The 13,647-nt window shown below is 39.1% G+C and overlaps 1 protein-coding gene across 2 annotated transcripts in view; it reads right to left on the minus strand.

Annotated features, from left to right (window-relative positions):
* SOX5 (SRY-box transcription factor 5) overlaps window positions 1–13,647 on the minus strand; it is a 606,300-nt gene that overhangs the window by 558,985 nt on the left and 33,668 nt on the right. The gene's annotated exons all lie outside the window — the stretch shown is intronic.

Below are 13,647 nucleotides of genomic sequence, written 5' to 3' on the forward strand. Positions count from 1 at the left end.
AACTAGAAGCAAAGGGCCAGATTCTGCTCTTAGACTGATATAAATCCAGAATTCCTCTATTAAAGTCAATGGAGTAACTCTGGGTCTACATCAGTGCAACTCAGAATAGAATCAAAGAGCTGAGTAACTCCAGAGAGAAACCATGCCGAGTTGCACTGATGTAAATCCAGAATTACTCTATTGAAGTCAATGGAGTAACTCTGGATCTACACCAGTGCAACTCGGAATAGAATCAAAGAGCACAAAGTAACTCCAAAGAGAAACCAAGCAGTACTGAGTGTTCCAACACTGGGAGGCAGTCAGATACTACAATGCTGTGTAAGTAGACTGATTGAATGATTGGTCAATTAGTAGGAGGTAATAGCTAGTGGGAGATAGCAAGGAGCTTTAAATCAAGACTATTAATTTACTACTGTTTATATTTTCTGAACACAATTATTTATAAAATATATGTTTTACTGAGTTATCAGTAATAAGAATTCCCTCCAAAGTATGCTCAAATTAGTTCAAATAATATTTCTTGAAAGATCTAGAAACACCACAGATGTCATGACTTTCATATTCTTTCACAGTCTTATTTTTTTCTCTGTTCCTGTTTGAGACTTACAGATGATATGAAACCATAAAAGGGGTAAACCCAGAGACATTTCTACCAAAATCCATGTGCTGTTTTTCTTGGATGAACACTTGAGGCTTTCTTTACACTTCACTGGTAGGCACATCATGAGTTTTGTATATGACAGTGTGAAAGTACCAGTTTCTTTTCAACAGAGTTTCAATCTTTCATAAACAGAGACTAAATTTTTTCAGAAGTACTTTCACTAAGGCACGGTCACTATTAATGGGACATTGCCCAAGTTTTAAATTAAAAAATGGAGTAAAAATTGAAGATCTGTATTTGGCTAATCTTTGTTACATTTTTTTTCCCTGCAGCTTTCACACTGCACTAAAGTCCTAAACTCTAGAATTTTGGATTATTCATAAAGCATTTGTTTTTATTAAAGAATGGCTCCATCCTATCTCCCCCTGCACTGTATTTCGACCATAGAATTCTATCATTTCCAATCCTGCCCTCACCAATGCCAATCATCTGGCCCTCTAGAACATACTAGCCATGTACATATATGCATATGCTGTGTCCCCCTTTTGTAGCTAGCCAATAGAGATAAAGTATAAGGCAATTACTACTACCCACCTCAGCAGCGATCTACTTTAGCTCACATAATAGTGATCTGTATTTATTTAAATGACAGACCAGGGTTCTAGGCCCAGTTCCCAAGGGATGTATGTGATTGATCTAGTAATGGTGTCTGAGGGCAGCTCATAGGTTCCTTATCCCTTCTACTAAACTCATTAAAAGCACTGAATGAAAAAAAGAGAGTATTAAAAAAAAAATAAGAGGAAGTTTACAAAAATGGAATAGTTTTAACAAAGTCCCTTTAAAAGAAGATACTGGTTTTCTTTTAGAGAAGAAACGGGCATTATTTAGATGTTTTGAAAAGCAACAGGTTCCACCCAAACCATTTCAAATGTAAGGAAAATTTAACATGAACATCAGGGAACATTTCCAAACACTGTACTCTATTAGACTCTGGAAGTCTGCAACGGGAAGTGGCACATTCCCACGTTGAAGGTACATGTGTGTTTTGTATTTCTATTTGCTAGTTATAGAACTGTGTTAAATGGTATAAAACATTAAATACTATATATTATAAATGTCTGTAATGTAACATTCATCTATTAACTCACATCACTGAAATGTTACTATATCATTTTTAAAGTATATGAAAAAAATTCCACTTACATAGCATTGGCATGTAGATTATGCACATTTTCATAGCAAGAGGGGTGGATGCCAAAGGAGGGACAATGTGACCTAATGGGTTGAGTTCTGTGATCCTGAGAATAGCAGTGGAAGATGGAACCTCAGAAGGTTCCATTTGGATGTTTATCAGCATGTACCTGGACAATACTTGTTGAGAAACCAGTCTGGAAAATCATATGAGAACAAGCGTATAACACCTGTCTCCATTGAAGGTTAAAGATTCTGTATGTAAGATGTGCCATCCATGGATCTCAAAGTGCCTTACATACAGTAATGAATTAAGCCTCACTATGCCCTTGTAGAAGAGGTGATACCAAGGATCGTCTCTGAAGTTTTTTTAAAGCAATACAATATGTCAGAAACTTCAATGAAGGAGCTATATTAAAGCACTGTTTCTTTTTTCTTTGTTCATAAATCCGTGACTAGCTGATTTTAAATCATAATGCAAGATCCTAATTATGTGAACCGGTGTCTGCCAAACTAAGGAAATTTCATAAGCACAGGCTCTTTTGTGGTATTTTGGTACTTCTGCTTCTGATCCAGTCTGGAACCAAGAAGAAGAAAAATGAGAGAAGATGAAACAAATAGTTGAAAATGAAAATGATTTATATTTTAAACACTGAGAAAGATTCAGTTTAAGTTTTGGATGGAGATTGAATGAAGATGGAGGGGTGTTTAGTCTTTATTTTATCAGGATCAAATTGCCCCATCCCTTGTTCTTCTGACTTTCTGCCCAAGTCTTTCAAATATCTAATTGTTTCCAGACCAAAGTCACCCATTGGATAATGACACATGTGCTTGCAACTTATCAGCTGTTTCATGGAGGAAATGAAAAAGAAAACATGACATAAATATAATGCAACTAAGTCTTCTTTGAAAGCAAAAAGTTTCTCTCATGTGCATACCTCTGAACTGCCTGTCCTCTAGAGAGAGGCCTGAATCAAAACCCCAGATATGAATAGCCCCAAATTTGGAGGAAGTTCAGCTACCCTTAATGGAACAAGTCAAAATATAAACCCACATCAAACAATGTTGGAAATCCCAACACAATTCTTGATCTGAAATGCTCTGCTGGGTCTTAGCTCTGCAGTACGCTGATACAAAACTCCAAATCTGAACATGCCTGAAATCCAGATCCAAATTTGGGGGCTTAGATCTAACTTTGATGTTTATGCAGCTCAGCTTTTACTCTCTCATATTTTAATGATCTTATTGTACGATTCAAAGAATAGGCATTTTTTAAAAAGCTGAGCCACTGATTACAGACTTTCATCAACAACAAGAAAAATAACACCGCTGTCAGCTTTTAGAAGTGGCTACAGAGGAACTGTATAAATTTGTGGCGTTGGTGAGAGCACAAAATGTGATCATGGAAGTAGGACCTTGTCTATATGGGCAAGTTACACTGTCTTACTAACTTCAGGTAACACCAATACAAACACTCTTACTTCAGTTTAGCTTAAACCTGTTAACAACCAACTTAAGTTAACCTGGGAGGAAAAAGCCACACAAACCAAAATATGACCGTGTCCACACAGGAGTTTGCAGCAGTTTAACTAAATTAGTTCAAATTTACCCCTCAGGTTAATCCATGCAACTTTCTGGTATAGACCAGACATAGAAAACAGATAATGCTAAACAAGGCAGGGTGCAAGATTCTTCACGCATCTTTGACTGAGAATATGAACACTCATACGCAGTAACATTAGTTAGAGATTGGAGCCAAACATTGTGGATCAGACCTAAATCCCACAATGCTGAAGGGAATTTTGGTACTGGCTTCTGGTTCACCACATTATAGAAGCAAGCAGCAAGTATTACGTTCAGACTGTGAACCAGAGTTTCACCCAATGAGCTATAGCAGTGGGAAGATTATGAGGGGATACAAAGCAAGCTTTGGAGGCCTGGGAGGAATTATGGTTTCAGTAAGAAACCATTTGAAATGGGGTGTTTTCCTATGGTTTTGGTTCAAAGCCAGGGAAAACTGTGTGGTTTCCGAAACTCAAAACAATCTCAGTAGGAGAGACCCCTTGCAAACCAATTTAAAAAGAACAGTTTACTTACTTACTTACTTACACACACAGAGAGAATTGAAACTTGTGTTTCGCAGTGCTCTATTTACATTTTTGAATACAAAGGGAGAGTTGAATACAAGCTGGAGAGTTGCAGAGAACACACAACTCCTGTTGACCTCACTGAGTGCTCAGAATTTTTCAGGATTACACCAGAATTTATTACACAATAGTTACCTTAATTATTTTTAAAGAAAAAAATTGTATGTGACAGTCTTTTACTCACATGGGGCCAGATTTTTCTCCTCCTATTCATGCTCAATAGTATTTTACCCTGTAATATGCGACGCTCCCCAGGAGTACCCAGGGTTGGGAGGCACCTCACCATCACCTGCCCTGAGCATGAGGGGTCAGGTACCTGCCAGGGGTCAGCTCCGAACTCCACTGGCCAAGGACAACACAAGCGCTCCTCCTTGCAAGCCCTATTGTCACTGTATAGGTTAGCAATTGGCACGTCCCAATCCTCGAGCCCTCCAAGCATCTCCCTAGAGTGTCCAGTTCCACTAGATGCTCACAGTATTCACAGATTCACTGCTTCCAAAGAAGCAGTCCACCCCAGCTTACCAGTTCCAACTCAGATCACTGCTCTGCTTAACACAGAGATATGTTTATAGTAGGGCAAAACTCAAAAAAATTAATCGCAATTTAAAAAATTAATCACGATTAATCACTTATAACAATAGAATACCAACTGAAATTTATTAAATATTTTTGGATATTTTTCTATATTTTCAATATTGATTTCAATTATAACACAGAATACAAAGTTACACAGTGCTCACTTTATATTATTATTTTTGATTACAAAAATTTGCACTGTAAAAATGATAAAAGAAATAGTATTTTTCAATTCACCTTATACAAGTATAGAAGTGCAATCTCTTTATTGTGAAAGTGTAACTTACAAATGCAGATTTTTTTTGGTTACGTAACTGCACTCAAAAACAAAACAGTGTAAAACTTTGGAGTGTACTAGTCCACTCACTCCTACTTCTTATTCTGCCAATTGCTAAGACAAACAACTTTGTTTACATTTACAGGAGATATTGCTGCCTAATTCTTATTTACAATGTCACCTGAAAGTGAGAACAGGCATTTGCATGGCACTTTTGTAGCCAGCATTGCAAGGTATTTACATGCCAGATATGCTAAACATTCATATGTCCCTTCATGCTTCGGCCACCATTCCAGAGGACATGCTTCCATGCTGATGATGCTCGTTAAAAAAATAATGCATCAATTAAATTTGTGACTGTACTCCTGGGGGGGGGAGGGAAGGAATTGTCTGTCTTATGCTCTTTTTTACCTGCATTCGGCATATATTTCATGTTGCAATTTAATTGTATCTGTAACCGATTAATCGCAATTAATTTTTTTAATCGCTTGACAGCCCTAGTTTATAGTAAAACCAAGTATTATGTTTATTTAACAAAGCACAGAGATTCAAGCAATAGCAAGTAGAAGTACTGGCAAGAAACGGTTACATGTAAAATTAAATTGCAACACACATTCTAGATCCTAAACTTAATTATCCAGATACTTTCATGTCTTGTAGGGTACTGTCATCCTCAAATTCTTGCAGCTCTTCACAGCCAGGTTGGCTATGACCCTCCTTCCATGAGACAAGCAGGCTGTCAGTTGCATCCTAGGTGAAGGATTTAGTGTGTAGCTTCGCACTTCAAGCTATACCAAAACAATACTTTGCCTTTATTCATGAACAGGACACCTCCTGCTGTTTGATTTTTCCTGTAGATTTCCTTTCTTGTAGATTTCACCATGTCTTAATTTTGCACCTGGCTAACTATGGAAATTGGCATAGAGTGTGAAGAATACAATACACAATAGGCCAGACCTCCTGCCTGAAAGGAACATTTCTGAGGTATGTGACTTGCCAAGACTGTTAGAACATAATTTTCCATGTAGATACATAACTTTTAAAATATGAACTGTTCATATATTTTGCAATGACCAGTGGGCTACTAGCTCTCAGTAGATACATCACATGCCACCCTTTGATGAACTAGTTTGCAGATATCTGACCCAGGGGATCCCTGTACAACCTTATGCACCCCTGTGCCCACTACCAGTTGACAGCAAAGGGTCCCTGGATCATGTAGTCCCATTAGTCACAGGCTTTCCCTCAGATGCTTAGCTCTTTTCACCTTTCACATATTGCCTAAATCTTACATTGTGAGGTCTCTGGGGCATGGACTGTCATGTTGTTTGTGCAGAGATGCTAATGCTTGTTTGGAGTCTTTAGACACTGCAATAGAAAAAGGGCTTGGATTCGGTTGGTATGCAGCAGTAAAACGTGCCAGCACTTCTTGTTCTCCAGAATTTCAGCTTTCATATTTGTGATGGAATCCCTGGGATATGACCTGGAACTGTGGGACTGCTGTGCCCCCTTCCCTCTCCAGCCTGGGCTGTCTCTCAGAATGCTTTTCTAGTGACAAGCAGCAAAGCCCTCCAGGTGCTGTTATCACTCAGCCACCACCATACAGAGACACACCCAGCTAAGTGGAATGAATGCTCTGCAAGCCACATGGAAACATCAGCAAATCCCCCCAGCCTTGCACCCCAGAAATATACCATCTTACATTGTGCAAGACCTTGTCTTGAACAATGCAAGCTCATTAACTAAGTTCACCACTTTGTCAAAGGATAGCGGACATGTAATCTGAGCAGATTCCCCAATCACTTTAGATAAACTCACTGGTAAGGATAAAACATTATAAGAAGTTCATTAACTACAGAAAAATAGATTTTAAGTGATTATAAGTGGTAGACATAAAGGTCAGAGATAGTTACCTAAGAAAATAAAAAATAAACACGCATTCTAATTCTAAACTTTCAGACTAAGCAAGAGTTGAATCAAACAACTTTTCTCACCCCCACTGGTGAGAAACCAGGTTACGGTTCTTAATACACAGGATGAATTTCCTTCTCAGCCTGGGACCAGTCTCCTCAGTTCAAAGTCTTTGTCTTCCCCATGTTCTTGTTGCTTTCAGCGTAGGTGTGGGAGGAGAGAGGTGATCTCCCGGTGGCACTGCCTCTTATTTTATACTCTCAATTGATGTCCCAAGGAAAATACTGGCCCAGGCATGTCCTGGTGGGCCTTGCTGAGTCACAGAGTTGAGAAATCCTCATTGTTTGGTGTTTGAGCAACTGTCTCTTACACAATTCTAAATCTCTTGTTTACAATTCCTCTGTTGGTCAATGGCTTGGGATGGTCGCTGTGGGTCACCACTTTGTTGTCACTGGAGAACTAGCAGTGGGCACCTCCCAAACTCATGTGTTTCAGTAATAATCCTATAGTAAAATCTCATAACTTCATAGACATGAACAATATATATATTTTGAGAGAACATTGAGTTTCAGCAGATCATGAACTTTCATATGGTATCTTACATGGCATGCTTTGTATGAAATATCACAACCATACACAAATTATGAATATGGGGGTTACAGGGTGCTATTTTGAGGTCCAGTGCATCACAATATTATTGTTACAAAGAAAACCAATGCAGAGATGTTCACTTGAGTTTGCAGAGAGCCTCAAACAATATCTGTAAGAGGTCTGTGAATTGCCTTATTCATCTCAGCATTAACTCATATGCCCAATGCTGACAGTTAATGTTGACATATAAATTATTTCATTCTTCATGTAAGAAAAGAGAGGTAGGATCACAGCTCTGTACAATGTAGCAAAATGAGGGCTCATATAGTAATACAGATGGTTGACATTTGGAAGATACCACAATTTATTTCCCCCCGCAATCAAGAAGGAACCAATCCAAAAGAGACTAACAGAGTTCAAAAAGCCCCACTGAGAAGCAGCCAAGCTAAGGAAGCTCAGTGGAACTCGGAGAACACACGTGATTGTATTTGGACATCTGCACGTCCCCCCACAGGCTACATCAAAATTAAAACTTCTGTTTCAAGTTGACATTTCAGAAAAAAAGTTTCTACATTGCGGTAGCATGTGAAGGCAAATTCACAATCCTGCTCTGACTCAGGCGAAGTAAGGACTTGAACTGGGGTCTCCCACACCCTAGGTGAGCTCAGTAGGGCTATCTAGTATAAAGAGGGCACCACCACCACATCCTGCTTTTCCTCCTGCTTTGTGAATCACATGTAAGTCCCCTTGGGAATCTGACCTCATTTTTTGAGGGGTGGGGTGGTAGAAACTATTTGGTGAATTCACAAATCATTTCAGGAGACCCAAAACTGCATTTTTTTCAGCAAATAAACTATTTATCTGAAACTTTTCACCCAGTTCTATTAATGACTTAAATGGAGCTCTGTCAACTCACACCAGCTGAAGATCCCAGAAACCCAACATAAGATTGGGTCTCCCTTGTACTAGCTGCTATACATACTCATAGTAAATCTCTGCACTAAACAGCTTAAAATGTAAAAAGATAGCAGAGACAAAAGAAGGGAGGTAGAGATTATTATTACTGTTATTAATTATTATTAATTATTATTATTATAAAGAGATTAAATGATTTGCTCATGGTCACTAAAAAGGTCACTAAAGAAGTCTGAACTCAGACACCTGGAGTCCCTTTCCATTGTTTTCACCACCAGATCATTTTTTCCTCTGGATATAAGTACAAAACATTTATTAATCAATTGTGTTTATTTGCAATATCTGTCCTATTAAATTTAAATTCAAAACATATTTGTTCATTTCCATTTAAAATATTACCTATTGAACTTTTTTATTTCTGCAAACATACTGTATGTAGGTCAGGTGCTTGGATTGTCAAAGATGGGAGCTGAGTGTACACATGGGACACATATATATAAACACACGTGACACATGTATATACACACATGCATAGCTTCCCTCTGAAGACCACATAGTCCATCAGGACTGAACCTGCATGAGCCACTAGAAAGCAATGGCCTATTGTTTGATACATCTTTTTATGTGTCAGTGAAAGGGCACTGGGTTCTATCCATCAGTCAAGCCACAATACACCCTGACACACTAGTTAGAAGAGAGCAGTTAGAAGGCTAAGTCAGGGGTGGTATGTTGAACTGGGAATGAGATCCAGGAGTGAGGGGAGGAGGAGGAAAGGGTAGGAGTGGGGAGTGGTACTAGTTTCATATTGTTGTTTCACTGGAAAGACACAGTGTGTCATAACGAATTACCGTTAATTTGCACCAGCAGTACAGTTAGATTGAGACCGGCAAGCGACGATGACAAACAGCACTTGCAAGATCGCATAATGAGGGGGCAAGGCTGCTTCACTGGAGCCGCTTCACTCAATTAGTGGACAAGGCTTTTAATGCCGCTATGCACAACCAAAGCAATTTTGATTACTTAGAGCTAAGTCTCCATTTAGAATGATTCGGAAGCAGAAACAGTCCCCCCGCTCCTTTTAATATAATTTATCTGCAGAGTATTTGAATGGTAATAAGCTATTTGAAAGCCAGTCACATTAGCCTCTATTTCTGTCTAAGCCATGTTGAAATATATATTTTTTTAAAATAAGTTCAAATGATAGTATTTATTCTACCAAATAAAATATAAATAAGACAGCAAGTAATCAAAGATATGCAGAATGTGGGGCCAAATTCTGCTTCTCTTTACACTGGTGTAAATCCAGAGCAAACCAGTTGATTTTTGGGAAATCACTACAGGTTTGTAGTGGTGTAAATGAGATAAGAATTTGGCCCAGTGTGTTTTGTGTGAGGGGATTTACAATTAGTGAGTAATTTTATTGGCTGACGATGACAAGGGTTGAATTATCAACTGTCCAATATTTATACTTTCAACACTTTTCTTTCTCAATTTCTCTTTATCATACAGTTTTTGAATAGAAACATACAGAGCCTGATCTGGTTTTGATGGAGCGGGCTCTGAGGATCTGATCCAAAGCCCATTGGTGTAAATTGACTGGACCATTGGAGTTAATACAGGCCTTCAGTTTGCAAGCTTGCAACAGATTCACTTTTTTGCGGGGAGGGAGAAGGTAAAGGCAGGAGACATTTTTGATCATTTCATTAGTTCAGAAACTTATTGTTTCCCACATACACATGACTGCATAACCAGTCTGATGTAAGAAGGGTTTTTTTCCACCATCCTTTGAAGCATCAGGTACTAGCTATTACAGGGGCAGAGTACCAGATTCAATAGACCAATTGTCTGATCTGCTTTGGCAAAGACTGTGTTTCCACTGGATGTCCATAAACACATAACAGGGAAAATTTAAACAGCTTCATCTCTCAGCTCCAGTACAGCTCTGTATGTATAATTTATTTAAAATTTGGCTCAGCAGGGTAGCCGAATAAAATACACATCTTATTCTTGTGAAGGTCCGCACTACTACCCCCATAGCCTGTTTAACTGTCAGTATATTGGCCTTTTGGATTTTTGTTTTCATAATACCAAAAGCTATTTGAACATACAGAATTATAGACTAATCATCCCTTGCCCAATTATGCTGTGTTTTACAGGCGACAGCAGAGAACAAGAAATGCAATTTAGTTAGAACTTCAAAGCAAGGTTTCGCTATTACCCAAGCTGGGATTCTCTTTTTGCCTCCCTCACTATTTGATTTTAAAAGTGAATGGAAACCAATTGTTTAAATTTCTTCTCATTTTTTTCCATTCCCAGGGGGTTGCTTTCAGATAACAGATTAGTCAATCTTGAGGTCAGTTGGGAATATATACTTTTTAGTCTCTAGACAGTTATAGTTTACATTCACATGAATTAAAAATGGGCCCAATCCAAAACCAGGCATTTGTACACTTCCAAACATTGGAAATGTATACATTTCATAACTGGCTTCTATCTTTGCAACAGAATTAACAAAAGTACTGATCCACCCACACCTTAACTTTAAGTCATTTGGATCTTTCACAATAGGATGTCTTTCTAAAAGATAAGTGATGGGCTGGATCTAGGAATTATTGGGTGGAATTCTATGGGCTGTGTTATGCAGAAGGTTAAGAACATAAGAACTGCCATACTGGGTCAGACCAATGGTCCATCTAGCCCAGTATCCTGTCTTCTGACAGTGGTTGGTGCCAGATGCTTCAGAGGGAGAGAATGGAAAAGGGCAATTTATCGAGTGATCTACCCTGTCATCCAGTCTCAGCTTCCAGCAGTCAGAGGTTTAGGGACACCCAGAGCATGGGGTTGCCTCTAGGTTAAACCTAGATGATCATAATGGTCCCTTTAGGACTTAAAAATCTATGTATTTATAGGTTTCAGAGTAACAGCCGTGTTAGTCTGTATTCACAAAAAGAAAAGGAGTACTTGTGGCACCTTAGAGACTAACCAATTTATTTGAGCATAAGCTTTCGTGAGCTACAGCTCACTTCATCAGATGCATACTGTGGAAAATACAGAAGATGTTTTTATACACACAAACCATGAAAAAATGGGTGTTTATCACTACAAAAGGTTTTCTCTCCCCCCACCCCACTCTCCTGCTGTCTGTCATGTAATATCGCAACTTTCATGTCTGTAATCGCGTGACCAGAGAGAGCCCCCAACCTGAAGTGAATACTCACCAGCAACCACTTACCACACAACAGAACCACTAACCCAGGAACCTATCCTTGCAACAAAGCCCGTTGCCAACTGTGCCCACATATCTATTCAGGGGACACCATCACAGGGCCCAATAACATCAGCCACACTATCAGAGGCTCGTTCACCTGCACATCTACCAATGTGATATATGCCATCATGTGCCAGCAATGCCCCTCTGCCATGTACATTGGTCAAACTGGACAGTCTCTACGTAAAAGAATAAATGGACACAAATCAGATGTCAAGAATTATAACATTCATAAACAAGTCGGAGAACACTTCAATCTCTCTGGTCACGCGATTACAGACATGAAAGTTGTGATATTACAACAGAAAAACTTCAAAACCAGACTCCAGCGAGAGACTGCTGAATTGGAATTCATTTGCAAATTGGATACAATTAACTTAGGCTTGAATAGAGACTGGGAGTGGCTAAGTCATTATGCAAGGTAACCTATTTCCCCCCTTTTTTTTTCACAACCCCCCCCCTCCGTTCCTCAGACGTTCTTGTTAAACCCTGGATTTGTGCTGGAAATGGCCCACCTTGATTATCATACACATTGTAAGGAGAGTGATCACTTTAGATAAGCTATTACCAGCAGGAGAGTGGGGTGGGAGGAGAGAAAACCTTTTGTAGTGATAAACACCCATTTTTTCATGGTTTGTGTGTATAAAAACATCTTCTGTATTTTCCACAGTATGCATCCGATGAAATGAGCTGTAGCTCACGAAAGCTTATGCTCAAATAAATTGGTTAGTCTCTAAGGTGCCACAAGTACTCCTTTTCTTTTTACGTATTTATAGCTGTCCCATATCTCTATAATGGGAAAAGCCAAAACCCCATATTTAAAAATCCTCAGACTTTGGGAAAGGCTGGATTTGCTTCTAAAATATGAGGCTGAAATCATCTCTAACTAGGGCTGGCTGGAAAATAAGAAATCCATTTTGTGAAAAGTTTGAGGTTTTGAGATTGTTTTTGTTCTGCAATGGAACAAAATCGAGACCTATCAATTTTTTTTTTAAAAAATGTGAGAGCATGTGCTCCTGACCCCACTCAGAATAGCCAATAATTTCTTGGTGAGGGCACTCATCTGGGACCTGGGAAACTGACTACGGCAGAGCAGGAATCCAGACCTCCACATCCGTGGTGAGTGCCCTAAACTACTGGGGTATTGACTATTCTGGGATGTGGAAGGGTGTTTCTGTCTCATTTTGAGCAGAAATTCCATCCCGGACCTGAAGACTGTTCATTGAAACCCATATGTTTCCATGAAGAGTTTCAGTTTTGGCAAAAAAATATTTAGGCCAAAAATTGTCAAGCAGCTTGTTCTGCAACATCAACACAAGGAACACAGTATTTTACACACACATTGGGAAAGATCAGTGGGAACTCAGCTAGTAGGAGACTAAAGAATCAGAGTCTGAACTGGTGAAGAAACATACTATTTTCATAGAGAGAAACAAGGTAAGTGAAATTAATGCTTATGAGAATGATTATACATATGTTTTTGAACTAAAACTCTAACCGGGCATGATTAGTTTTGGCCTTATTTTTGTCACAACATCTTAGTCCATATGGCCTGAAGCAAATCATTCCATATTTTTATTTTAAAACTCTGTGTTTTTCTTGTCTATTTCCTTCTCTCCCACCACACACACTGTCAGCCACTACCAATGCACCAAATGCCAAATATACTCTGCAAGCTGGTTAGCACGAGCACCATACAATACTGGCATGCTTTTCTTGCAGAGGGATTCTCGCTAAAACCAGTGGCTCATCCAAGCAGCATCACTGTCTGGCATCTTAGGACATCCATACTCTATCAGTCTGTTCCCAGCGATAAGCTGCCTCAAACGTGGCTGCACCACCCATTTCAAGGGAATTAAATCAGATAACCAATAAAATAACAGTACCTTGCATTTATACATCACTTTTTTCTCCCCTGAAGGCTTTACAAACTATTAACATTCAGCACCACTGAAATATTGCCATTGCTGGGGTAGAAGGTGGAAATCACCTCAAAACAAGTGACAGATAAGAGAAATATTGGCCACAGACACCAGGGCAATCCTACACGTTTTCAAAAGGAGCTATGGGAGCTTTAATGTCTGTGCAGAGTAGACGGCAGCTCATCTCCTAAGGTCTTTCCTGGAAGACCCACTCGCAATGAACTAAATGGAACTCAGAAAGGTGAAAG

Source organism: Natator depressus, chromosome 1 (assembly GCF_965152275.1).
Source record: "Natator depressus isolate rNatDep1 chromosome 1, rNatDep2.hap1, whole genome shotgun sequence".
NCBI classification, from domain to species: domain Eukaryota; kingdom Metazoa; phylum Chordata; order Testudines; family Cheloniidae; genus Natator; species Natator depressus.